General features: G+C 42.0%; 1 protein-coding gene across 11 annotated transcripts in view; it reads right to left on the bottom strand.

Moving 5' to 3' along the window:
* The window catches only part of hdac4 (histone deacetylase 4), a 595,905-nt gene that overhangs the window by 307,474 nt on the left and 261,412 nt on the right, over window positions 1–27,019 (bottom strand). The window contains exon 1 of one of the 11 annotated variants that reach the window (XM_068035899.1): window positions 9,737–9,917. The exons of the other annotated variants lie outside the window; for them this stretch is intronic. The gene's annotated coding sequence lies outside the window, so the exon portion shown is untranslated. Of the gene's footprint in view, window positions 1–9,736; window positions 9,918–27,019 lie in introns of those variants that run through there. 11 annotated transcript variants of the gene reach the window in all.

Genomic DNA, 27,019 nt, shown 5'->3' with positions numbered 1-27,019 from the left:
GAAAATGAAATGATTAAAGAACCATTTTACACTTCAGAATTAGTGTCATTAACAGTTACTCAGTATTTTATTCAGTGAGACTAAACAAGATATAATTACAAGAATATCTGTTGTATAATACTGCATCTTTAAATGGTCTTGAGGCAGAATGGTAGTGTATCACCCTGTATTCATAATCCCTCTCAAAGAGATAGACTACCATTGAAACAGGTTTACTAGTCCATCCCATTTTCTATCCTGGAAAATGGCTGCCATTGCATTCTTTGAGGTGCCTGCAATGACAATATGCACCTGGGAAGCACTGGCCTTGACCAATCATTAAACAGAGGACAGAGAATGATGAATTCTATGGATGAACGATATTGGTCACATTTTATTTAATCGATGAAATAAATGAAGGTTAAAAAAACTGCAGCATGCATCTTTCACAAGTATGTATGCATGGAATATTGTAATCCATAGCAAATTACCGTGCCAACAAATATCAATTTATTATTGTGACTGGCTCCAGGAAATACATTTCATTTTCTTTCCACGCCAAAGCAATTTGCAATATACAGCAGAAGACAATAATGGCACAGCCTTGATAAACAACAATACACTCAATCACTAATTTACTTGTTCCAGATCACAAATTCAAAGATCCAGCGTGGGTTGGTAACATCGCAGCTACTGAGCTGGGTCAGCTTGCCCTGAAGGCAATTTGAATATATCCAAGTCCCAAACACCCAGGTGACCCAGTTCACTTAAAAAGTTCACAGAATAAGTAAGTTATTTAATACCTCAGATGTTCCTTTATTTTATACGGAGAGCAGCTGCCAATTGCAATCTCTAAAATAATGGCATTCAAAACACCTGGATAAAAATAATTGCATAATTTATATTCAGGATGCTGCAGACTGATTCACATAAAAAGAGTAAAAAGTCAGCATTACATTCAAACTGTTGCAAAAATGTTTACTTTTTATATTTGGATGGAATTTTAAATTCCAAATAAAATTACTTTAAGCTTTGTCTGTCAGGAAATGTACACTAGGGTTAGCTACTCACAATAAAAAAAATGTTCAGTGCTATTTTCATTTGCAGGCACTTATACATGTATACTCTATGTGCACAAGCATAGCCAGCATCAAAAATCATAAAGTCATATGATTTTTATTACAGGTTTTTTTTTGAAACCATGAAATTATTCTGGCTGACATTTCAAATTAATTGAAACCAATTTTTGTTTCACAATACCACCAAAATTTCAGCACAAATCCTGATTCAAGGTCCAACCTGACCCAAGAGAGAAGTGGCTAGAGATTTCCTGGAGAAAGGAATCTTGCACCACACCCATTTGATACTGCAGAGTGTGTAAATCCTGAGCAGTCTCAAACCAGGTGAGAAAAGTGTCCAGATCTTATGGACCTCCCTAGACACGTTTTAAACCAGCCTGCAATTAATTTAAATTGTCTTGACAGCAGGGATGATGTCTAATCATTTAAAATTGAACTGCTGGTAAATGGACACATGCAAGTATATATATGTGCAGAGCTTTTTCTTGGGCAGTGGAATTCAATTTTCACCCAGGTAATATAAAACAAGGTACTGCTTGCAGGAAACTCAAACTACAGCTACTAGCCAGACCAGTAACTGCAGTGCAATTATAACTTTAAAAAAAAATTGCTGGGCAGTTGTCTAACATTGATGGCAGTGAGGCTCGCAATGCAGAGTAATAGTATTTTCATGCAGCACACCTTAGCACAGCCACAATTATACAAATTAATTATAATTAAATCATCATGAAATAATAGCCTTGAAAAACTGAAGCTCTTTGACTGTAAATATAGTCCACATTGTTTAGGAATTAGAAAACTCAAAATTGTAATGTAGAAAGTCCTATTGAGATTGTAGTTGATTCCATAAAGTCTGCATCCTGGACATCTGATCATGCATTCTACAGGCCAGGCTCCTTAGAACACTGACGACTTCTTATGCAATAGGCAAACCCTTTCTTACGGTAACTATTTTCAACATGACAACTAAACTCTAGATGAACCCCATCTTAAACAAAAGCACGCGCTTTGAATCATTCCTTTGTTGAAATATTTTTCAATAAACTTTGAATGCTATACATACCAGTGCGGTGGGGGGGAGAAAATTATGATTTCTTCAATCTCACATTTCTAAAAGCCACATTTTATGCAAGTCAAGAATCAAAAGCCAAGCAGCCATATAGCATGCAAGAGGCACTTACTGGGCTAAAGTCCCACTAGTAGAAGTTGCCCTTTTCTACCTCACCTAAATGGCTACAATCTGTGTGTGTTTTCAGTGAATACATTACAAAGGCTATCACAGCTGAGGCTGATACTGTTCTCACCCAATTCCACCTTACATAAGTGCATTGGCTGTAGTGGGGTAACTATGGAAAAATTAAGTAGAAACCCAGAGTGATCTTCCTTTCACTATTGCGGGACTCTGCAGCCAACTGTAGTGTCCCTACTGCTGCCACAGTTGAAATAGTTGGAATTGAATTTGGGACTTTCTTGGTCTGTTTTGGTCAGAAATTAGGACTTGACCGCTCAGCCATTAAAACAATGTAATTTATTAATATTTCCTGTCAATATCAAATACAACACAATATTACATGTAATGTTTCAATATATTTTCATCATTCAGACAGATAGTCATTTCAGGTCAGCAAGGAACATCCAAAACAAACCATAGTGCCTTCAGTAGTATTTCAAAACACAAGCACTGTATCATTGGCACAGCAGTAGAACACTGCGTGTTCCAGCTGGCTATGCTTGTGCCATTATTACTTGCTACCAAATTCAAGTACTTACAAAGGTAGAAACAAACACAATACTTAAACTCTACACCTACAGATAAATGAATCTCACTAGAAGCACGGTTACAAGAACTATTGCAGATAAACAGAGATCCATCATCACTCTTGATTCTCCTTAATTATATGTTCATACACATTGAATTACGGGAAACTATATACATGTATCACACAAGAAACCATAAATGTGTACACTTGGTTTCCAATTAAGAGCAGTAAGGGAACTGTGAAGTAAATCTCAGGTCCATTTCAATAAGCTAACGTTTGGTTAAATTTCAGACTCAAGCCATGCTGTGAACAACTGTTAACAGTAATTTTAAAAATACCATACTAAAAGTTAGATATTTGTCCACAACAGGATGTTTTAAACCTTCTATTTAGGGGTGGTGAGGGCTATGGGATTTGCTGTGGATCGTTTCTATTAAAAATTTCAAAGGACAAAATGGTTGCGATTTGGCGACGATTTATCTCAGGGGTTCTCAACTGGGGGGGGTCCACTAGGAGATTTCAAGAGGTCTGCCAAAACATATTACCGTCAGTTTAAAAACAGTTTCAACAAGCAAGTTCCAATTGCGAGCCACTTTTAACTGAAATAATCTCTGTAAATTCTGTCTTCCAGAGACATTGATTGGCCAATTTCTGGCCAACTGAAGAGCTCCTCAGAAGCAGAGACACAAACCCTCATCCATTTTAAACAAACACTTGGATATGCACTTGAGGTGCCATAACCTGCAGGGTTACAGATCAAAAGCTGAAAGGTGGGGTTAACCAGGCACAGATATGATGGGCCGAATGGCCTCTGCGCCATAAATTTTTCTACGTTCCTAAGTGAACTGGCCAGAATTTCTGTCACTCAGTGATTGGGGAAGATTTCCACTGAGGAGCTTCTGGAAAAGTGCATTGGCCAGAGCTCCTGTCACTCAGAGGAACGGAGGTGGGTTTCTATTAAGGTGCTCCTGGGGAATTGGATTGGTCAGTTCACTTGTCACTCAGTCACCAAAGTTTCACTGAGAAAGAGCAGCATTTAATCAGAGATTTCAGGGAAAAGAGGGGACAAGTAATGTATCCAAGTTTGCTGACGATACAAAGCTAGGCGGAAAGGTAAGCTTTCGTTAGGACACAGACGCCGCAAAGAGGTTAAGTGAGTGGGCAACAAGATGGCAAATGGAGTGTAATGTAGGGAAGTGTGAAGTTGTTCACTTAGGTCATAAAAATAGAAAAGCAGAATTTTTTTTTGAAAGGTGTGAAACTTGTAACTGTGGATGTTCAGAGACACTTGGGTGAGCCTGTACAAGGATCGCTGAAAGTTGGCATGCAGGTACAGCAAGCAATTAGGAAGGCAAATGGCATGTTGGCCTTTATTGCAGGGGGATTGGAGTACAGGAATAAAGTCGTCTTGCTTCAATTGTACAGGGCATTAGTGAGACCACATCTGGAATACTGTGTGCTGTTTTGGTCTCCATACCTAAGGAAGGATATACTTGCATTGGAAGGTGGTACAGCAAAGGTTCACTCGATTGGTCCCTGGGATGAAAGGGTTGTCCCATGATGAGAGGCTGAGTAAATTGGGGCTATATTCTCTGGAGTTTAGAAGAATAAGAGGCAATCTCACGGAAACATGCAAGTTTCTGAAGGGGCTTGATAGGATAAATGCTGAGAGATTGTTGCCGCTGGTCAGAGAATCTAAAACATGAGGGCACAGTCTCAGGATAAGGGGCCGATCATTTAGGACTGAGATGAGGAGAAATTTCTACACTCAAAGGGTTGCGAATCTTTGGAATTCTCCACCCCAGAGGGTTGTGGATGCTCTATCGTTGAATACATTTAAGGCTGGGACAGACAGGTTTTTGGTCTCTCAGGGAATCAAGGGACATGGGGAGTGGGTGGGAAAGTGCAGTTGAAGCCCAAGAACTGCCATAATCGTATTGAATGGCGGAGCAGGCTCGACAGGCCATATTGTCTACTCTCGCTCCTATTTCTTATGTTCCTGCGATTCTCAAAACAAATGGAGGAAAATCTTCATATTCTAATGAGGCGAAGGTTTCAAACTTGCAGAAAAAGATGGAGCAAAAAGACAGGCTGATCAATTCTGAAGGTGAGGGATTATACTTGAGATAATTTTCCTTTTAAAGCTGAAAACCAATTCCTACTCAAACTGTCAGATACCAAATATAAATGGCTCAAGTATCAATTCTAAGTTATTAGAAAATACTTTTTTCAGCAGGTTAAAGAGATACCCAATATAACCTTTACAACCACAAAAGCCCCGTCTGCCAACCACAAGGTTTACAATGTACCAATCTGTTTGCTTTAAGCTACATTATACAATAAGGAAACCCATGACTAAGCACATGCCAACAATATATCTTGCTTTGAGTGTAGAAGTGCAATAGAGCCGTGTAAAATTGGAAACAGGTCCCAAACAACAGTTACATTGCATTATGTAAGTATACATATGATAAAGAGTTTAGATAGACTTGGAATAAATCAAGATTATTCCAGGATGACATAAGCATCACTCTTTAAAGAACCTAAATTAAACTAACGCACCGATTTTTGGAATTTTTCCCTGATACTTTTAGGTTTAGGAGGGACACCACCCACCCTCCCCCCACCCAGAGTAAGATCTCAGCGGTGGCAGGAAGAGGCTTCTAACTGGCTGTCTATACTCCACTTAAGGGCCTCAATTGGCCTCTGGGCGGGAACGGCGACATCAGCCTATCCCCGGTCCCAGGAAGATTGGGCTTGGCAATCCTGGCGTTGGGTCTGTGGCGGCTGCTGCCGCTCTGATTCTCCGCGTTCCCCCACCCCCAGCCCAGAACCCAACGGTGGGCTGGGAACAAAATCCAGCCCTATATTTCTGTAATTGTCATAGTGAGTCCCACATGTATGTTGCCTCCCTGGTGCCAGGGTAAAAGACACCACGGAAGGGTGCAGGATATTCTGTAGGGAGTAGCGAGTGACCCAGAAATTGAGGTACATGTTGATACCAATGACATAGCAAGTGCAGGTATTGTGGTCCTACACTAAGATTTTCAGGAGCTAGCGAGGAAGTTAAAGAGTCAGATCTCAAAAGTAGTAATCTCTGGATTACTCACAGTGCCATGTGCTAGCGCGAGTCGAAACAGAAGACCGGGAGGATCAGTGCGTGGCTTGAAACATGGTGCAGGGGCGGGGCTTCAGATTCTTGGGGCATTGGTACCAGTTCTGCCCCAGAACTACATCCCAACAAGGGCGGAAGGTAGGGAAACCAAAAATAGGGCTCCTTCGATCACGAGGGAGATAAGAGATTATGATGAAACAAAGAAGAGAGGGTGTATGATGCATGGTAGGTGAATGCAAGTGAGAACCAGGCCAAGTGCAATAAGTTGAGAGGGGAGATGAAAAGGAAAATAAGGGAGAATATGAGAATAAAATGGCAGTCAACATAAAATGTCCAGGACATAAAATATCCTGGACAATATCCAGGCTTGGGCTGACAAGTGGCAAGTAACATTCGCGCCACACAAATGCCGGGCAATGACCATCTCCACTTGACATTCAATGGCATTACCATCGCTGAATCTCCCACTATCAACATCCTAGGGGCTACCATTGACCAGAAACTGAACTGGAATAGCCATTTTAATACTGTGGTTACAAGAGCAGCTCAGAGGCTAGGAATCCTGAGACAAGTAACTCACCTCCTGACTCCCCAAAGCCTGTCCACCATCTACAAGGTACAAGTCAGGAGTGTGATGGAATACTCTCCACTTGCCTGGATGGGTGCAGCTCCAACAACACTCAAGAAGCTCGACACCATCCAGGACAAAGCAGCCCGCTTGATTGGCACCCTATCTACATTCACTCCCTCCACCACCGACGCACAGTGGCAGCAGTGTGTACCATCTGCAAGATGCACTGCAGCAACTCACCAAGGCTCCTTAGACAGCACCTTCCAAACCTGCGACCTCTACCAGCTAGAAGGACAAGGGCAGCAAATGCATGGGAACACCACCACCTGCAAGTTCCTCTCCAAGTCACACACCAGCCTGACTTGGAACTATATCGCCGTTCCTTCACTGTCGCTGGGTCAAAATCCTGGAACTCCCTAACAGCACTATGGGTGTACCTACCCCAAATGGACTGCAGCAGTTCAAGAAGGCAGCTCACCACCACCTTCTCAAGGGCAATTAGGGATGGGCAATAAATGCTGGCCTGGCCAGCAATGCCCAAATCCCACGAACGAATAAAAAAAAAGGAAACCCAAAAAAATGTTCTCCTGGCATGTAAATAGTAAGCGGGTAGTAACAGGTGGAGTGGGGCCTATAAGGGACCAACTGTAATATATGCTTAGAGGCACAGGGCAAGGCCGGAATACTGAAGGAGTACTTTGCATCCGTGTTTACTAAGGAAGAGAAATCTGACAAAATATCAGTAGAAGCAGAGATAGTATAGGCAATGGAAAGGGTAAAAATTGAGAGCCAGGAGGTACTGGAAAGGCTGGCTTGCATCCCAGGTTGCTAAAGGAAGTGAGAGTGCAAATAGCAGAAGGGCTTTCCATAATCTTCTAATCTTCCCTAGATAAGGGGGAGGTGCCAGAGGATTGGAGTGTGGCAAATGTGACACCCTTATTCAAGAAAGGGTGTAAGGACAGCCCTAGCAACTACAGGCCAGTTTGTTTAATATCAGTGGTGGGTAAGGTTTTAGAAACAATACCCAGGGGGAAAAAAATCAACAGGCACTTGGAGAGGTTTGAGTTAATTAAGGAGCGCCAGCACAGATTTGTAAAAGGCATATCATGCTTGACTAATCTAAAAGAATTCTTTGATGAAGTCACAGAGAAGATTGATGAAAGGAATGCGATGGATGTTGTCTAAGTGGATTTTAAGAAAGCACCACATAAAAGACTGGTCAACAAAACTGTGGCTCATGGAATAGGAGGGTCAGCATCCAACTGGATAAAAAATAGGCTCAAGGACAGAAAACAGTAGTCGTGGTAAATAGTTGTTTTTCTGACTGGAGGATGGTAGATAGTAGTGTTCCCCAAGATTCAGTGCTACGACCACTGTTTTTTGTGATCTATTAATGACTTGGATATTTGAATTCAGAGTAAAACTGCAAAATCTGCCAATGATACCAAACCTGGAGGTGTAACAGTGAGGATGATATAAATCATGTGCAACAGGACATAGATAGGTTAGTAGAATGAGCAGACAAGCGACAGACAAGTGTGAGGTGATGCATTTTGGCATAAGGGAAAGGAGAGCAAATATAGATTTAATGGCACAGTTCTAAAGAATGTGCAGGAACAGAGGGATCTGGGGGTACATCTGCATCGGTCTTTGATGGGGGCAGGACATATTGAGAGAGTGGTTAGAAAAGTATATGGTATCTTGGGCTTCATAAATGGGAGGCATACAGCACAGAAGTTATGCTGAACCTTTATAAAAGGTCTCGTTAGACCCCCAACTGGAGTATTGTGTCCAGTTCTGGTCACCACACTGGAGGAAAGATATGAGGGTCCTTGAGAGGGTGCAGAGGAGATTTACCAGAATGATTCCAGGGATGGGGGCTTTTGTTACAAGTTAGGTTGGAAAAGCTGGGGTTGTTCTCCCTGCAAAGGAGATTTTGGGGGGGAAGATGTGATAGAGTTGTACAAGATTGCGACAGGCTCAGATCAGTTCGACAAGGAAAAACTGTTCCTATTAACTGATGGTACAAGAACTTGGGGGCACAGATTTAAGGTTTTGGGCAAGAGATGCAGGGGGAATGTGAGAAAGAACTTTACGCAGCAAGTAGTAATGACCTGGAACTCGCTGCCAACCAGAGTGGTAGAAGTGGAGACAATGATTTCAAAAGGAAATTAGACGGGCAATAAAAGGAAATAAACTTGCAGGGCTAGAGGGGTCGCGCAGAGGAGTGGACTGACTGGATTGCTCTGCCGAAAGCCAGAATAGATTTAATGGGCTGAATGGCCTCCTTGTATGCCGTAAATGAATGAGACAGCAATCTTGAAGTAAGCCGTAGTAGTATCACGACAATAAGATCGATATATACAGTGCAAAATAAAAGATTATAAACCATTTATCAATGTACTTGGATTTTTTAAAACTGGAAGTACAGTTAATTACATCCCTGTGGGGCACAGAAAAAAAGATCAGAATGAATGGTAAAGACATTCCAATACTACTATTTGAATCAGCCTTATGAAATGACTCCATTAGAGGGCACTCTACAGCAGAAAATGCACCAAATTTAAAAACAGTATTAAGACGGTATATGGTACACATTTAAAATAAACTCTTAACAAAATGCCCTAAACAATTCTCTACATCAGATATAGCATCATTTACAATTTATGAGCCAATCCCTCCCTCCTCTCCTTCAGTCAAAGTACAATCAAAATCTAGTCTGTATCCAATAAATGTTGCCCCCACTTTGAGCAGCACTGAGGCTTGCCACAGGAATGCTCACATGCCAGATCCTTCCACCCTTTTGGCTGAAGAGCAACAGCATGACTAGAAAATTTGAGAGCAGGGCAATATCATTTGGGTACAAGATTGGAAAGCACTGAAATACAGGTAGGTTAGGAATTATACTGTAAAAGTCTACATTATTTCCTCATTAAGAATAAATTATTCAAGTTTGAATCCTGCTTTTGAAGGCCAATTACTTACAATTTACATTAGTGACACTGTAGTGAATAAAATCTACTTGTGAAGACCAGGATCAGAAAAAGTAACAGCATTTAAATTGATTCACAAATTCTTTCACATGTATACTTTTGTAAACAAGCTTGCAACATTTTTAAAGTTATAAACAATCGTTTCCTTGGCATGATAGTCACATTTAATAAATAATTGTAGAAAAAATACTCGAAAATCTGGAAGAAGAATGGGAATCACCAACAATGCTCAGCCCTACCTGTCACAAGCACAGGCTTTAAATTTCACAAACTCAATTTCCGACTAGGGTACGTTGTCCTGGAGTCAGTACAACCCAGTCATGTCGATGAATCGATCTGATGAGATAACGTACTGCACCAGAGTTCATTCTCTACAGTATTAGAGACGTGGCCAGGTTGCAAGCTGCTACAAGATTGCATCTAGAGTACAACAACAATGTTAGCAATGCCTGCCATGTTTATGTCAAAATCATCACAGTACCTGCAACTTAACATTCTGCACAAGCCAACAAGTCAGCATGCCAGAGGTAAAGGGCTGAATTTTTGCATTGGGCTTCTGAAGATGCGATTCCGTTACCTGGACTGGTCAGGTAGCGCCCCCGCACCCCCTCCCACAGTATCCTCCTGCAAGGTCATTGTGGTGGTCGGCTGCGCTCTCCATAACATGACCCTCCAGAGAGGTGTGGACCTTGAGGGCAGCGAGGCCCTGGAAGGAGACAGTTCACTGAGGGAGAAGCAGCAGGAGGTGAGAGAGGAAGAGGAGGAGGAATTGGAGGCGGAGGGAGATAACACTGAACAGAGAGGTACCCCTGCTGCACGACGAGGTGGCCTCCTCCTGCCAGCCTCTGGGAAGAGGACCTCCCCTCCTCTCCCTCATGGCCTCCAGCATTGAATACAGGTCGGCATCAATGAAGTGAGTCTGCCTTGCCCTGGTTGCCAAGCCTCCTGCTCCCCTGTGACATCACGCTTCCCTCTGAAGTGGAAGGCTTTGGCACAATCAGCAGATTTCTCCCTTAGGACAACCAGCAGCATAAGTGATGGCTGCCATGGGGTGTCGAAATGAGTCCTGCACTTCATCTGACCCACCTCTGTTCCCATTGCCACTGGCTCCAAGAAGACAGGAAACCTATCTCCATACCAATAAAGGGCTTACCCATGGGAAAATCTAAACTTTAATCAGTTTCCCACTGGAGGTTGGTTTCTGAGCCAAAAACAAACCCGGCTCCTGTTTCCCACCTCATGGCAAAAATTCATCCCAAAGTTTCATACATACTTTCACTTTCTTGTGGAACTCTTCTCACACACTGCTGCCACCAGGATCTTGGTTCAATTGTCGGGCAAACTATCATTTGCTGAACCAAAGCTACAGCAACGTACTTGTACCTACATGATATTCCTATGTCTTTCTGTGCTCCCAACATTAAATTCCATTCTTATTTAAAATCCATCCATCCAAACCCACAAATTCTACCACCGAGAAGGAGAAGGACAAGGGCAGCAGGCGCAGGGAACACTATCTGCAATTTCCCCTCCTAGTCACACACCATCCTGACTTGGAAATAGATCACCATTTGTTCATCATCACTGAGCCAAAATCCTGAAACTCCCTCCCTTGCAACACGGTGAATGTATTTATATCACGTATATTGTGGCGGTTCAAGAAGGCGACTCACCCACCACCTTCTCAAGGACATTTAAGAATGGGCAATAAATGCTGGCCTTGCCAGCGATAGCCAGATCCCATGAACGTCGAAAAGAAATGTTCAACATCTCATAAAAATACCTAAAAGAACTGCTTATATTTGGAGGTTTAGCTTTGCTCAGATTCCTATCATCTGAAGTTTACAGCATAGACGTCTTTAGCTTCATTAAGTGCACAAAGACTGATATACCACAGCTCTGTGCTAATGTTGCGCAAACCTGACAGAATGTTAACCATTATGCAGCACATCCATCAATCCATCTCCAACCATCAATATTAGTTGAGAAAACATTAGATTTAAGCTTAATAGCTGCAGAGCATACCCATAGTGCTACGAGTAAAACTCCTCTAAAAGCAATTATTTTATTCATTCTACTTAACACGGCGAGGCCAAGAACTGGCTTAACTTGAATACGACTGACCCAAGCTGCAGAAGTCAGAGGGACACAGATGAGAGAAACAAAGTAAGTAAATGGAAAACGTAAGTATGTACATAAATCTTTGAAGGTAGCAAGGCAAGTGGAGAAGGCTGTTAAAAAGCATAGTGGATCCTTGGTTTTAGAGGAATGGAGTACAACAGCAGAGGTTGTGTTAAATCTTTATACAACACTGGTTAAGCCTCAGCTGGGTTATTGTGTTCAATTCTGGGCACCACACTTTTGGAAAGATGTCAAGACCTTTGAAAGGGTGAAGCGGTTTACGAGGATGATACCATGGATGAGGAATTTCAGTTACGTGTCATGGAGTCCTACAGCACAGAAACAGGCCCTTCGACCCATTGTGTATGTGCCAGCCATCAAGCATCTATATTCTAATCCCATTTTCCAGCACTTGGCCCATAGCCTCGTATGCTATGGCGTTTCAGTGCTCATCTAAATACCTCTTAAATGTTGTGAGGGTTCCTGCCTCTACCACCCCTTCAGGTAGTGTGTTACAGATTCCAACCACCCTCTGGGTGAAAAATTATTTCCTCAAATCCCCTCTAAACCTCCTGCCCCTTAGCTTAAATCTATGCCCCCTGGTTATTGGTCCCTCCGCTAAGGGAAAAAGTTTCTTCCCATCTAACCTATCAATGCCCCTCAAAAAATTTTAATACCTCAATCAGGTCCCCCCTCAGCCTTCTCTGCTCTAAGGAAAACAACCCTAGCCTATCCAGTCTCTCTTCATAGCTGAAATGCTCCAGCCCAGGCAACATCCTAGAGAATCTCCTCTGCACCCTCTCCAGTGCAATCACATCCTTTCTATAGTGTTGTGATCAGAACTGTACAGAGTACTCCAGCTGTGGCCTAACTAGCGTTTTATACAGCTCAATCATAACCTCCCTGCTCTTATATTCAATCCCTCAGCTAATAAAGGCAAGTATTCCATTTGCCTTCCTAACCACCTTATCTACCTGTGCTGCTGCATTCAGTGATCTATGGACAAGTACACCAAGGGGTCTCTGAACCCAATTTCTCGGGTCCTACCATTCATTGTATATTCCCTTGCCTTGTTAGTCCTCCCAAAATGCATCACCTCACACTTCTCAGGATTAAATTCCATTTGCCACTGCTCCGGCCATCTTACCAGCCCATCTATATCGTCCCGTAATCTGAGGCTTTTTCCTCACTATTTACAACATCACTAATTTTCCTCTCATCTGCGAACTTACTGATCATACCTCCTATATTCACGTCCAAATCATTAATGTACACTGCAAACAGCAAGGGTCCCAGCACTGGTCCCTGCAATACACCACTGGTCACAGGCTTCCACTCGCAAAAACAACCCTCGACTATTACCCTCTGCCTCCGGCCACGAAGCCAATTTTGGATTCAATTTGCCAAACTGCCCTGGTTCCCATGGGCTCTTACCTTCTTGATCAATCTCCCATGCGGGATCTTATCAAAAGCCTTACTGAAGTCCAAGTAGACTACATCAACTGCCTTACCCTTATCTACACATCTCTAGTCACCTCCTCGAAAAATTGAATCACGTTTGTTAGACATGATCTCCCCCTAACAAAGCCAGGCTGACTATCCTTCGTTAATCGGCACAGTGGCGCAGTGGTTCGCACCGCAGCCTCACAGCTCCAGCGACCCGGGTTCAATTCTGGGTACTGCCTGTGCGGAGTTTGCAAGTTCTCCCTGTGACCGTGTGGGTTTCCTCCGGATGCTCCGGTTTCCTCCCACATACCAAAGACTTGCGGGTTGATAGGTAAATTGGCCATTGTAAAAATTACCCCTAGTGTAGGTAGGTGGTAGGAGAATTGAGGGAAGGTGGGGATGTGAGAGGGAAAATGGGATTAATGGAAGATTAGTATAAATGGGTGGTTGATGGTCGACGAAGACTCGGTGGGCCGAAGGACCTGTTTCGGTGCTGTATCCCTCTATGACTCTAATCCCTGCCTCTCCAAGGAGATTAATCCTGTCCCTCAGAATTTTTTCCAATAGTTTCCCCATCACTGATGTTAGACTCACTGGCCTATAATTACCTGGTTTACCCCTGCTACCCTTCTTGAATAATGGTACCACATTCGCTGTCCTCCAGTCCTCTGGTACCTCTCTTGTGACCAGAGAGGATTTGAAAATATTTGTCAGAGCCGTTGCCTCACATAAGGGCCTGGGATACATCTTATCTGGGCCTGGGGATGTATCCACTTTTAAGCCTGATAAAACAGCTCATACTTCCTCCCTTTCATTGCTAATTTGTTCAAGCATATCACAATCCTCCTCCCTGATCTCTACACCTAAATCGTCCTTCTGCATAGTAAACACAAATGAAAAGTAATCATTTAAAACCTCACCAATGTCCTCTGACTCCACACACAGACTGCCAATCTGGTCCCTAATGGGCACTACTCTTTCCTTGGTTATCCTCTTGCCCTTAATATACTTATAAAATGCCTTGGGATTTTCCTTCATCTTGCCCACCAGTGTTTTTTCATGTCCCCTCTTCGCTCTCCTAATTACTTTTTTTTTTAAGTACCCTCCTACACTTTCTATACTCCTCTAGCACCTCCGCTGTTTTCAGCACTTTGAATCCGCCATAAACCTCCTTTTTTTTCCCCTTATCCAATCCTCTATATCCCTTGACATCCAGGGTTCCCTTGACTTGTTGGTCCTACCCTTCACCTTTGTGGGAACATGTTGGCTCTGAACTCACCCAATTTCCTTTTTGAATGACTCCCACTGGTCGGATGTAGACATTCCTATAAGTAACGGCTCCCAGTCCACTTTGGCCAGATCCTGTTTTATCATATTGAAATCGGCCTTCCCCCAATTTTTTTTCTGGCCCATCTTTGTCCTTTTCCATAATTACTTTAAATCTTAGAGTTATGGTCACTATCCCCGAAATGCTCCCCCACTGACACTTCTACCACTTGTCTGGCTTCATTCCCCAGGATTAGGTCCAGTACTGCCCCTTCTCTTGAAGGACTTTCTACGTGCTGGCTCAAAAAGCTCTCCTGTATGCACTTTATGAATTCTGCCCTCTTTAAGCCTTTTGCACTAAGATTATCCCAGTCGATATTGGGGAAGTTGAAATCCCCTATTATTACCACACCTGTCTGAGATTTGCCTACGTATCTTCTGCTCCTGTATCTTTCTCTGACTGTTTGGAGGCCTGTACTACACTCCCGAAGTGATTTCCCCTTTTTGTTTTTAGGTTCCATCTATATGGCCTCATGTGAGGAACCTTCTAAAATATCATCCCTCCTTACTGCAGTAGTTGATTCCTTGATCAACAGTGCAATGCCACCTCCTCTTTTACACCCTCTCGTCACACCTGAAGATTCTACTGCCAGTCCTGCCCTTCCCTCAACTACTTCTCTGTGATAGAAATATCATATTGCCATGTGTTAATCATCGCCCTCGATTCATCTGGTGAAACAGCAGAAGCATGGGTTGCTCTCCTTACAGCAGAGAAGGTTAAGAGCTTTGATAGAGGTGTTTAAAATCATGAATGGTTTTGATGGAGTAAAAAGGAGGAAATGTTTCCAGTGGCAGAAAGGTTGGTAAGCAGATGGTTATCACAGATTTAAGGTGATTGGCAAAAGGACCAGAGGTGACATGAGGAAATTTTTTTTCCACAGCTAATTGTAATCTGGAATGCACTACCTTAAAAAGATAGTGGAAACAGATTCAATTGTAATATTCAAAAGAAAACTGGAAAACTACTTGGAGAACATTTTTATAGAGCTGTGGGGAAAGAGCAGTGGAGTGAGATTAATTGGATAGCTCTACCAAAGACCCAGCACTGAAACGATGGGCTGAATGACCTCATTCCGTGCTGCAATATTCCATAACTCTACTGAACACAGTTACCAACATAGCAATAGCTACCATTAAGCTTTGTCAAGTCTTAGTGATTGCCCTGTTCAATAGTATATATGGAAAGCATAAGCTTCTGGGAAGGAGAGAAAGAATCTACGGGAATAAAAAAAACCTCCTTTTTGATTTTTTTATCTCATAATGACAATTATTTGTTTTGTGTCTCCAATGAAGTTTAATTCTATAGCACTATAAAGTCACTGCTAGCTAAAAAAGGCCCTCTAGCTTCATCACCATTTCCACCAGGGTTTAAGAGAAACTACCAAAATATTATTTGGAGCATGCATACTGCAAAGCAGGAAATTGGAACCATAGGTTCAGATCTGGATTGGTATTTGGGTTTCTGAATTTTGCTTTTAGATTAAGTTGTAATGACAATTTACTTAATGGTGCAGTTTCAGGAGTTAATGATCATTATTCTTGGGAGGTTACGTCAGACTTGCATTTATCAGCAAATGTTGGAAACACTCAGCAGAGCAGGCTACATCTATGTAGAGAAGGTTTCAGGGTGACAATGTCAGAACTGATGAAAGGTCATTGATCTGAAACGTTAACTCTGTTTCTCTCTCCAGAGATGCTGCCCAACCTGAGCATTTCCAGCATTTTCTGTTTTTATTTCAGATTTCCAGCATCTACAGTACTTTGCTTATGACGTAGCAGTTATTTCTGAAGCTTGTCAAACAGTTACACAAGGTTATGTTGCAAATCTGCATTTGTGTAACACTAAGTAAATATCAAAGACCTGATTTCTTGCATGTATAAAGACTCAAAATGTATTTATGTAACCATTTTCCAAATATCATTTTTATTTAAGTATCGAGATAGCATTAAAGTTTCAGCCAATAGACAGTAACACCGCTCTCTAAAAACAAAGCGCCCACATACATGAACAGTTGCAAAACATAACAGGAGAGAACTGGAAATTTTCAAAGCTCAATGCACATTGTTAATATCATGTTACTGTGTCTATTCAAGCTCTCTTTAATTAGCACATTTACTTTAACCGTACTGTAGGTACCCAAAATTAAAATGTTACTTAGAATTGCTCTGGAAACCCATTTTACAGAATCACAGAATTGCAACAATACAGGAGGCCGCCATTTGGCCCATCGTGTCTGCATCGGCTCTCCAAATGAGCAATTCACCTAATGCCATTCCTCCGCCTTCTCCCCGCAACCCTGCACATTCGTTCTTTTCCGATAACAAATCTAGTTCCCTTTTGAATGCCTCGACTGAAATGCCTGTGCCACACTCTCAGGCAGCGCATTCCAGACCTTAACCACTCATTGCCTGACATGAGTTTTCCTCATGTCACTTAAATCACCAAAACCAAAACCCTGAACTTGAAAGCAACTGAACAATTTTGTCAAAATTTAAGTGGGTTTTGAAAATATAGAAATATTGAGTTTTTTTTTAAAAAGAGTTTTTTGAAGCTATAACTCATATGGTAGACAAAGGGGAACCAGCAGATGTAGTATACTTGGATTTCCAAAAGACTTCTAAAAGGCATTCTATAAGATGCCACACAAAAGGTTTACATGCAAGATAAGGGCTTGTGGAGTTGGGGGTAATATATTAGAATGGATGGAGGATAGATTAACAGGCAGGAAGCAGAGAGTAGGAATAAACAGAGCATTTTCAAGTTGGCAGGTTGTAACTAGCGCAGTGCTGCAAGGATCAGTGCTGGGGACTTGGCTATTTACAATCTATATTAACGACTTAGGCGAAGAGACAGAGTAATGTACTTAAGTTTGCTGACGATACAAAGCTACGTGGGAATATGAGGAGGACACAAAGAGGCTGCAAAGAGATATAGACAGGTTAAGTAAGTGGGTAACAAGGTGGCAGATGGGAGTATAATGTAGGGAATTATAAGGTTATTCACTTTGGTAGTTAGAACAGAACAGCAGAATATTTTTAAAAGGTGTGAAACTTCTAAATGTTGAAGTTCAGAGTTGGGTGCACTCCTACAAGGAACACAGAATGTTAGCATGCAGGTACACCAAGCAATTAGGAAAGTAAATGACACATAGGCCTTTATTCTTAGGGAACGGGAGTACAAGAACAAGGAAGTCTTGCTACAATTGTGTAGGGCTTTGGCGAGCACACCTGGAACAGTATGCAGTTTTGGTCTCCATATTTATGGGAGGATATACTTGCATTGGAAGCAGCACAGTGCAGATTCACTAGATTGTTCATGGAATGAGAGGGTTGTCATGATGAGAGGGATGAGAGGATGAGTAAAATTGGGCCTATACTCTCAAGTTTAAATGAGAGGTGACCTCATTGAAACATACAAGATTCTAAAGGAGCTCGACAAGCTGGACAGAGAAAGACCGTTTCCCCTGGCTGGGGAATCTCGAACATGGGGGCACAGTCTCAGGAAAAGGGATTTAGGACTGAGATGAGGAGAAATTCTTCACTCAGAGGGTTGTGATCTTTAGAATTCCCTGCCCCAGAGAGGGGATGCTCCATCGTTGAGTCTATTTAAATCTGAGAAAGATTTTTGATCTCTCAGGGAATCAAGGGAGATGGGGAATGGGCAGGAAAGTGCAGTTGAGACAGAAGATCAGCCATGATCGTATTGAATGGCAGAGCAGGCTCAAGGGGCCATATGGTCTACTCCTGCTCCTCTTTATGTTCTTAGAAGATCATGAAACAATGACCAATGATAGTAGTTAATTTACTGGTTTTAATGCACATTGACAAGGAACACTAAGGTCCCGTACATAACTGGAGATCACAGTGACCCAAATCTGCTCAGGGTTGTAAAACCAGTTTGACATGCATCTGTAACAGGTTCCATGAAACTCTGGAATGAGTACCTAAAGGAGACATACACTACCCAGTTATTTCTGGAAACTGCACAATACACATCCCATATATAGCAGGAAAGGAAACAGAATTTGGCACCAGATTTACACATTAAATACTGGTTATATCAATTTTCAAAAGTTTCACTTCAAGATGACCACCTTCCAAAAATTCTCAACTGCTCCCCCTCTACAGTACATAACTAGTAAATGATGTGCATCTAAACCATTGGCAATTAAAAGTAATTAACAGAAATCTAGCCAGGACCACAAAACTTTTACTTCAGCCAGAACAGAAAGTACAAAGATTTCGCTAAGAATCATCCTGACCTTCCTTTTTGGAGTTAAGTCCAATGTACCACATTATAGTAATATGAAGATAACTGTTTACACTGTTTCTGCTTCTTATTGTTCAATTTGCAGTTTTTCAGAAACTAATTATAGAGGTATATAGGAACAAGAGGAAGCCATTCAGCCCCTCGAGCCAGCTCCACCATTCAATTAGATCATAGCTGATATGCAGCCCAACTCAATTTCTCAATATTATCTAACAATCTCAATGTTGAAAACTCTAATTGCCCTATGCCCTCTTAGGGGAGAATTCCATATTTCTACCATGTGTGAAAAAGTGCTTCCTGGTTTACCTGTTAAATGGTCAAACCCCATCAAAATTCTAAAATTATATCCCCTTGTTCCTGATTCCCCCATCAGAGGAAGTAGCTTCTCTATACCCAGGAGATTGCTGCAGGAGTTCCTCAGGGTAATGTCATATGCTCAACCGTCTTCAGCTGCTTCATCAATGACCTACGCTCCATCATAAGGTCACAAGCGGGGATGTTCACTGATGATTGTAGTGTCCAGTACCGTTCACAACTCCTCAGATAATGAAGCAGTCCATGCCTATGTGCAGAAAGACCTAGACAACATTCAGGCTTGAGCTGATAAGTGGGAAGTAACATTCACACCACACAAGTGCCAGGCAAAAAACATCTCAAACAGGAGAGAATCTAATCATCTCCCCTTGATGTTCAATGGCATGACCATCGCTGAATCCCCCACTATCAACAAATCCTAGGGAGATACTATTGACCAGAAACTGAACTGGACCAGCCACATAAACACTGTGGCTACAAAAGCAGGTCTGAGGCTGGGAATTTTGCAGCAAGTAACTCACCTCCTTATCACCAATACCCACCCCCCCGACCCCCCCACAACCAAAAGCCTAAAGCCTGGCTCGGGTATAAAATTAAAACTCAGCCCGGCCCGACCTGACCACAGCCAACCAGAACCCAACCAGAGCCCTTTAATTTTTTTTCACGCCCGACCCGACCCGAATCTCCTTCATCTGTTCCAGCAGCATGCTATTCCTGCAGCTGGAGTTGTGGGGAATCATGGGCAAGCCTGATCCTGTGACTTCCCGGAAGCAGTGTACAGCCCGACCCGACCTGAGCCCAAATGCTGGACTCGGAATTTCAACCTGAACCCAACACATGTAGTCGGGTCTAGTCAGGTTCGGGTCGGGTGGCCAGGCTTTACCAAAGCCTGTCCACCATCTACAAGGCACATCTGGAGTGTGATGGAATACTCTCCACTTGCCTGGATGGGTGCAGCTACAACAACACTCAAGGAGCTCGACACCATCCAGGACAAAGCAGCCAGCTTGATTGGCACCCCATCCACCACTTTAAACATTCACTCCCTCCACCACAGACGCAGTAGCAGCAGTGTGTACCATCTACAAGATGCTCCACAACAACTCGCCAAGGCTCATTTGACAGCAACTTTCAAACCCGCGAACTCTACCACTTAAAAGAACAAAGGCAGCAGATGCATGGGAACACCACCACTTGCAATAAAAGCAAAATATTGCAGATACTGGAAATCCGAAATAAAAACAATGTGCCAGATATACTCAGGTCAGGCAGCATCTGTGGAAAGAGAAGCAGAGTTAACATTTCACGTCTGTGATGAAAGGTCTAATATCAGCATCCTCTCCCAACCCAACATTTGTAGCATTGAGATGCTAATCACCAAAATCCAGCTTCCCTGGGTGGGTCACATTGCTCGAGAGGACAGAACAAACGCTTTAGGGACGTTCTCAAAGCATCCCTGAAGTGATCCAATATCCACACCAATTTATGGGAATCCTTGGCCCAAAATGGAGCAGCAGCATTTGGAAAGGCACCAAGTACCTTGAGAGACTTCGATGGGAGCACTCAAAGGCCTAGTCCAGGCAGCAGAATGAGCATAAGCCCCTCCAAACAACTCATCTATTCGATCCTTCAAACACCATCTGCCCCAGATGTGGTCAAGTCTGCGGATCATGCATCAGACTCATTAGCCATCTGAGAACACACTGAACTGCAGTGGAAGCAGGTCATCCTCGATCCCGACCGACTACTTAACAAGTAGTAAAACTTGCCTATTAAAGTATTTAAGGTCATCATCTTGCATGCCCCTCTTCCCGATGATCTAATGGGTGCAGTTGAGTCTAGTGATGTGCTAAGCCATACAAATCAAGGTGGTCCCAAGTTCAATTGAGCTCAGAATTAGTTCATGCCACCCAGGGTAGCAGCTAGAATGCTACCTTATATCGACTGGGCTAATGAAGGAAGAAAAAAGGAAAACAAAAATCTGCCAGGCCTGCTATCGCTAATTGCTACGCAGCAACTCATGAGGAAAAAAGACCACGAGCAGATAGTTGATAAGAATGGAATCGACCTCGGCTCTAATGCTCTCTCCAATCAAATAGCCTACAGATACTCATTAGCGTGGCTAAGAATGGAAGATAAAACACCAGAGAACTCCCAAAAAAGTGTGTGCCTGGAGAGGAGGGCAGGAAACTGGATACCTTAAAAATTGGGTAATTGTCTTGAGGTGCTGACAAACAATAACTGCGTCACAAGACGAAGACTTGGGAATCAATTCCTACTTCAGACATCACATGCCTTTTAGGAAGGAAGTTCTCCTAATGTGCCATTACATTGCACACGGTGAATCACTCAAGTTTGCTGTGGGTTTGGAGAGCTGATTTATACTGCCTCTTCCAAATCCATTCTCACTTCCTCTTTCAAAAGTCGGTTTTTAAGTCCTGCAACATTTGCTCATCATGGCATTACAATGTAAGGAGAAAGGATTTGGAACCCAAATTAAACACCACATTTGCTAGTTCTGAGTGCAATCAGGAATCAGATCTTTTACCTAGCTCAGTGTTTATATTCCAAGTTTAGGATCAGGGTGAAGCAGTAAACATGCTGTTGCCATGTTAAAGTTGATATGTACATGCATCCTTATACTGAATACCCCACTAAAAAAAATTGTAATTTTTCTCCGTACATGTGTATGAAACTTATCCTGATAATTAGCTTGCAACGTAAAGTTTAGTGACAAAGGTAAGTGTTCAGAAAAATAATTCTGACCATTATCTTCTTTGAATGTTAACGCCAAAACGTTCCCCAATTTTGTAATTTAAAAAATATTTAACTTAACTTTTTTTTTTATCTTCCAAAGCACGGTTATTGGGATTCCTCAACTGTGCAATTTTTGGCTGGGATAGAATGCCAAAGATCTCTTGAAATTTCATCAGTTGGAAAGCTGGGAATAAGTCAACAGGAAGAAAATAGAAGACAGGGCTTTTGTGTGCAGAAGGCAGCATTCAAGACTAATTAGGTGCCCTCTTCCCTATCCTTTGAGACAGCAGAGATAAATGTACAGAAAGGAAGCAGGAATCTACTTGGTCAGGATTTGGACGACGACAAAAAGGCGCAATGCCTAACAATCAATGTACTTGACGGGTAAAAATCCCAATGGCAATTTTTAAAAATTCTTTCATGGGATGTGAGCGTTGCTGGCAAGGTCAGCATTTGTTGCCCATCCCCAATTGCCCTTAAGGAGGTGGTGGCGAGTCACCTTCTTGATCTGCTGCAGCTCATCTGGTGTAGGTACACCCACAGTGCTGTTAAGCAGGGAGTTCCAGGTTTTTGACCCAGTGACGGTGAAGGCAGGGCGATACAGATCCAACTCAGGATGATGTGCGACTTGGAGGGGAGCTTACAGGTGGTAGCGTTCCACCTGCACACATTAGCTGGACAGGACTTAAGTGCAATCCTTCCTTTCCTCCCAAGAACCAAGTGAAAAAAAATATTAAAAATAATTTCGAATTTCTCATTTAAAAGGATGCTCACTATTTTGGATTTCCTTCCCTCTGGTAGCTACAATAAGTAATGTCCATCCCCAAGAAACATGAGTCTTCGTAATAATTAACTTCCGATTACCCTACGAGTCTGTTTGGAACTCAACCATCCCAAATTAAACAAACTTGCAGTTGGTCTGTTTTCCTGGGATTGCACAGCTCTAGATCTGCTCCCACAGTAGTCCAATATTGCAACCCCGTTAAAATGAATGGAGCTACACAAACACCTGGGGAAGGCTCTCCCCATTAGCGGCATCACCAGAGCAGCTCAGGAGGGAAGGAAGCACAAGACAGTGGGTGCCTATTGGATAGGAACGTTAATGTTACCTTTAAATAAGCAACTTTTTAAAATTAATCTATTCTTCAAGTACATGATCAGGGTTAATTTGAACAGAAAATGTAAATGATACTATCCCTCCATTTTAATGGCTAACTAAAACCATTTTATTGATCTTTATTTAACGTTTTGAAGAGTAGTGTTCCATACATTACAACGACAACACTTCAAAACTGCTTCATCGTTTGTTAAGCGCATTAGAGTGTCCTGATGTCATGAAAGGTGTTCTATCAGAGAATGATACAGCACAGAAGGAGGCCATTCAACCCATCATGCCTGTATCTACTCTTTAGTAGAGCTATCTAATTAATCCCACTCCCCTGCTCTTTTCCCATAAGCCCTGAATTTTTTTTTCCCCCTTCCAATATTTATCTAATTCTCTTCTGAATGTTATGATTCAATCTGCTTCCACCATCCTTTCAGGCAGTGAATTCCAAATGACAACAACTCATGTAAAAGCAATGTTTACTTAGGTCACCTCTGGTTCTTTTGCCAATCACCTTAAATCTGTGGGTCTGGTTATTGACCTTTCTGCCACCTGAAACAGTTTCTTCTTATTTAGTCTATCAAAACCATTCATGAGTCCATTTAGTCTAGCAAATCTTCACAATCTTCGCTGCTGTCAGGAGAGCAACCCCTTCTTCTCCAGTCTCTCCGCAGAACTGAAGTCCCTCATCCCTAATATCATTACTCGAGCCCCAGACCTAGTAAATTTTTTATGCACCCTATCCAAGGCCTTGACATACTTTCTAAAGAATGGTGCCCAGAATTGAGCACAATACTCCAGCTGAGGCTTAACCAGTATTTTGCAAAGGTTTAGCATAATATCCTTGCTTTTGTAGTCTATACCACTAAAGCTAAGGATCACATTTTTTTTTTTTAAAAACAGCATTCTCAAGTTGTCCTTCCACCTTCAAAGACTTGTGTACATACACCCCAGGTCTCTGGCCCTGCTCTCTTTAAAATGATGCTATTTAATTCACATTGCTTCTCTTAATTCTTCCTACCTAAATGTATAATTTCACACTTCTCTGCATTAAATTTCATCTGCCATGCTTCACTTCCCATTTTACCAGCCTTTTTATGTGCCTCTGAAATCTGTTACTCTCCCCCTCATTTTTTGCTACATTTCTGAGTTTCATATCATCTGCCAAAATCTGTAATTATGTACTAATTAAGTCCAAAAAAAGAGCAGTGATCGTAATATCTACCCCTGGAAATATCAATGTATACTTCCCTCCAGTCTGAAAAACAACTGTTCACCATTACTCTCTAATTTCTGATTCTTAGCCAATTTTATATGTGATTCCACTGTTCCTTTAACCCCATGAGTTTTAATTTTGTTAAAGTACCTCATAATAGACTTATTATCAAATGCCTTTTTAAAATAGTTATATAGCACATCAACCGCACTACCCTCGTCATTGATTCAAAGTACTTGATCAAGTTAGTCAAGAACGATTTGTCTTTAACAAATCCATGGTGACTTTCAATTATTAGCCCATATTTTTCCAAATGCCAATTAATTTTGTCCAGGATCAAATTCTCAGCAAACTAGGATGCACCTCATCTGGAACGGGTAACTTTTCTGCTATGAGTCCTGCCAACCTTTTAAGTACCTCCTCTTTTATCTATATCCTTATCTATAAATATCTATTTGAAATCCATCCAATATCACTACTACCTCTTTCACTGGGAGATTGGCAGTATCTTTTTTTTTTAAAGTGAAGGCAGATGCAAAGTACTTATTTAGTACCTTAGCTATACCCTCTGCCTCCATAAAAAGATCCCCTTTTTGGTCCCTAATCAGTCACACCCTTTATTTGCTGTATTTATAAAAAGACTTTTGGGTTCTCTGTTATGTTGCCAACTAATCTATTCTCATACTCTCTCCTTGACCCTCTTATTCTCTTTTTAGGTCTCCTCTGTACTTTGTGCTTAGCTTGGTTCGCTACTGTATTATGAACCTTAAAATTGTCACAGGCCTCATTTTTCTGTTACATTTTAAGCTCTAGGTCATTAGTCATCCAGGGAGCTCTAACTTTGGATACACTTCCTTTACCCCTTATAGGAATTTGTCTACTCTGTGCCTGAACCATCTCCTCTTTGAAGGCCAACCCCATTGTTCAATTACTGTTTTGCCTACCAAATTTTTGATTTTAATCCACCTTTTCAATTCACTGAAGTTAGCCCCCTCCAGTTGACTGCTTCTCGACTTTTTCCATAACTATTCTAAACTGACATTATGATCACTATTCCCCAAATGTTCTCCCACCAAAACATGCTTCACTTGCCCCACTTCATTCCCCCAGAACTAGATCCAGCACTGCTTCCCCTCTTGTTGGGCTAGAAACACAGTTAGTTACTTTCTTTCAAACAACTTTCTGTACAATGAATTTAAGAGGTTCCTAAACAATAGGAAAAGGCACCACATAATTTTCTTTTATTCATTTTTACTGTGCCTTCTAGAATCATAGAAAGTTTAAGGCACAGAAAGAGGCCACTTGGCCCATCGTGTCTGTGCCAGCTGAAAAACGATCCACCTATTATAATCCCACCTTCCAGCATTTGGTCCGTAGCCCTGCAGATTATGGCACATGAGGTGCATATCCAGACTCCTTTTGAATGAGTTGAGGGTCTCTGCCTCAACTACCCTTTCAGGCAGTGAGTTCCAGACCATCACCACCCTTTGGGTGAAAAAGTTTTTCCTCATCTCCCCTCTAATTTTTCTACCAATCACTTTAAATCTATGCCCCCTCGTCACTGACCTCTCTGCTAAGGTGAAAAGACCCTTCATCTCCACTCTATCCAGGCTCCTCAAAATTTTGTACATTTCAATCAGATCTCCCCTCAGCCTTCTCTGTTCCAAGGAGAACAACCCCAGCCTATCCAATCCTTCCTCATAGCTGCATTTTTCTAGTTCTGGTAATATCCTCGTAAATCTCCTCTGTACCCTCTCTAGTGCAATTACATCCTTTCTCTAATAAGGTGACCAGAACTGCACACAATACTCAGGTTGTGGCCTAACCATTGAATTATACAGTTCCAGCATACCTATACCTCAGCTAATAAAGGAAAGGATTCCATATGCCTTCTTAACCACCTTAAATCGACCTGTCCTGCTACCTTCAGGGATCTGTGGACATTCACTCCAAGGTCCTTGCTTCCTCTACATGTCAGTATTTTCCCATTAATTGTGTATTCATGTTGAAACACTGCAAAGAGCTTCATTCAATAAATTACTTTGAGTGGAGTCACTGTTACGTGGGTAAATATGATGCTATTCTGCACCAACTGCCCACAAACAGGAATGAGAAGAATGACCAGTTAACTTTATTGTTGAATGAATTAAGTTGCTACAGCACTTCTCTCAACCTCAGCATGTCCCAAAGTGCTTCACAGGCAATGAAGTACAGTCTTTTCCACTTAAAACACCCATGTTTAAAACAGGCAGTTGCTTATTTTGGCCAAAAGGCGATAACCATTCGGTATTTACATCAACATCAATTTCAAAGGTTGCCCATTCCAGTACTCTGTTTATTTCAGGCAGAAACAGCTGTACTTGCTCACCTGTGATATTGTATGAGTGAAAAACACAGAATTTTAAAAAATATATTTAACAAAAATACTTCATGCACAATAATCCCAGCAGTGAAATTTAGCAACCTAATTAATTGTTTGGGTTGAGTCGTTTAAAATCATGCTGAAATGGTTTGCATTGTTTGAATGGTTTTTCTGCTCCCTGCTCCTCCAGGTTCTTGATAATGGCCAGGGTGAGGTTCGCGCTCTGCAGGCTGGGATACTAGACCAGGTCTAGGGTCTAACATTAAGGAGGTTTGCTCAGGTAGCGGTTAAGGGAGCTGCAGGTGATGAGCGGCGATAATATTCTCATAGCGCTACCACATAATGTTAGACATCACATATAACGATCGCATTTGCAAGAACATAACCGGCTTAAGTGATGGGGACTGTACTTTTGAAGTGAAGTGCAGTCATTGCTGTACTGCAGGAAATGTGGTAGCCATTTTGCACCCAGCAAAGTCCCACAAACAAGCATGTAAATGAATGAAAATAAATGATTAAATAATCTGTTATTGCAATCATTGAACAATAAAAGGGCAGCGGGAACATAAATTGGTGTTTGCTGATGTACAGCCAAGTTATATAT

The sequence above is a fragment of the Heterodontus francisci genome, chromosome 7, assembly GCF_036365525.1.
Source record: "Heterodontus francisci isolate sHetFra1 chromosome 7, sHetFra1.hap1, whole genome shotgun sequence".
NCBI classification, from domain to species: Eukaryota; Metazoa; Chordata; class Chondrichthyes; order Heterodontiformes; family Heterodontidae; genus Heterodontus; species Heterodontus francisci.
This window is presented reverse-complemented; position numbering and strand designations above follow the sequence as displayed.